The 2,042-nt window shown below is 43.7% G+C and overlaps 1 protein-coding gene across 2 annotated transcripts in view; it reads right to left on the bottom strand.

Moving 5' to 3' along the window:
- Positions 1-2,042, bottom strand: part of LOC107661076 (macrophage mannose receptor 1-like) — a 43,995-nt gene that overhangs the window by 6,999 nt on the left and 34,954 nt on the right. The window lies entirely within an intron of this gene.

Raw genomic sequence — 2,042 nt, 5'->3', positions numbered from 1 at the left:
TCAAACTTATAGCAAAATGTGGTAGTTCTGTATGTTGTTTCAGGGTTGGCATCATCTGAGGTCAGAACAGTGAATAACTGTATTCTCATTAACTAGCATTAAGAAAGATTAATAAATACTAAATGTATTGTTCATTGTTCACTCATGATAGTTAATACATGAACTAATGGAACCTTATTGTAAAGTGTTGCCTTAATATTAAATATCAATATTATCATCATGGCCGGACTTACCATTGGGCTTGAATGGGCTGCAGTCCACTAAATTAATCTGAAGGGTTTTGAGCGCTCTCTCCCGTCCAAAGACTATAGAATACCCTAATATCTTACAGGGACTTTGTCTCGTCTCACTACCTCCACACAAAGTGGAGCAGACATTTCATCAAAACGATTAAAAAAAATAAAAATAGCCATTTACAGGGTTCGTACGTTCATGAAAAACCCAGAAAGCTTTGGAAAAGTCATGGAAATGTATTTTACAAATCTCTATATAATAGAATATATGTTTAATCATGTCCTGAATCTCGGTGCGGGATTGTGCATTTTGGTTTTACTCATTCCCGCAGGTTTCGCACGTTTGGAAAATTCCCGCAAACATTTATTTCATATACAATGTAGGTTAGATGAGTTTAAAAAAATCACACAGGATATCAGATTAAGTCAGTCATTTGAAAACAGCGTGAGTGGTTCAGCTGTACCGCGTCTTGTCGCTCTCACTCTCTCAAAATTGAATCAAATTATTGCGAAACCTCTATGAAAACCATTACTTTATGTCCAGCCAATTAAATAGGAGTCTCAACCCGATATTTTGAGGTCATTAAAATTAGCTAACGAAAACCTTTTAATGTGTGCATACCCGAAGCAAAAGGGCAGACTTTGATATAAATTTAAACAAAATCTAAATACAGTAGCTTCAACAATTCAATCAAGTTTGAGTTTTAAGATGAAAGTCTAGATACCACTTTAAAGAGCTGGCAGACCAATCCAGAAAGAATTCGGTGAGACTAATCCAGAGGGAACTAGAATATTCCAGAAAGGACTGAAGGGCCAGGAATCAGGGTCGTTACCGTGAGACCTAGAGGGGTCTAGAGGTGCTATAGAGGGGTCTAGAGTAGTTTAGAGGGGCTATAGAGGGGTCTAGGGGGCTATAGAGAGGCTATAGAGTAGTCTAGATGAGTTTAGAGGGGCTATAGAGGAGTCTAGAGGAGTCTAGGGGGGCTATAGAGTGGTCTAGAGGAGTCTAGAGGAGTCTAGAGGGGCTATAGAGGGGTCTAGAGGGGCTATAGAGTGGTCTAGAGGAGTCTAGATGGGTCTAGAGGGGCTATAGAGGGGTCTAGAGGAGTCTAGAGGGGCTATAAAGGGGTCTAGATGAGCTATAGAGGGGTCTAGAGGAGCAATAGAAGGGTCTAGAGGAGTCTAGAGGGGCTATAGAGGGGTCTAGAGAAGTCTAGAGGGGCTATAGAGAGGTCTAGAGGAGCAATAGAGGGGTCTAGAGGAGTCTAGAGGGGCTATAAAGGGGTCTAGATGAGCTATAGAGGGGTCTAGAGGAGCAATAGAAGGGTCTAGAGGAGTCTAGAGGGGCTATAGAGGGGTCTAGAGAAGTCTAGAGGGGCTATAGAGAGGTCTAGAGGAGCAATAGAGGGGTCTAGAGGAGTCTAGAGGGGCTATAGAGGGGTCTAGAGGAGTCTAGAGGGGCTATAAAGGGGTCTAGATGAGCTATAGAGGGGTCTAGAGGAGCAATAGAAGGGTCTAGAGGAGTCTAGAGGGGCTATAGAGGGGTATAGAGGAGTCTAGATGGGTCTAGAGGGGCTATAGAGGGGTCTAGAGAAGTCTAGAGGGGCTATAGAGGGGTGTAGAGGAGCAATAGAGGGGTCTAGATGAGTCTAGAGGGCTATAGAGGGGTCTAGAGGGGCTATAGAGGAGTCTAGAGGGGTCTAGAGGGGCTATCGAGGGGCCTAGAGGAGCAATAGATGGGTCTAGATGAGTCGAGGAGTCTAGAGGGGCTATAGAGGGGTCTAGAGGGGCTATAGAGGGGTCTAGAGG

This window comes from Sinocyclocheilus anshuiensis, unplaced genomic scaffold (assembly GCF_001515605.1).
Source record: "Sinocyclocheilus anshuiensis isolate Anshui unplaced genomic scaffold, SAMN03320099.WGS_v1.1 scaffold2803, whole genome shotgun sequence".
In the NCBI taxonomy this organism is placed as follows: domain Eukaryota; kingdom Metazoa; phylum Chordata; class Actinopteri; order Cypriniformes; family Cyprinidae; genus Sinocyclocheilus; species Sinocyclocheilus anshuiensis.
Note: the sequence above shows the minus strand (reverse complement) of the source record. Positions and strands in the feature narration are given on the sequence as shown.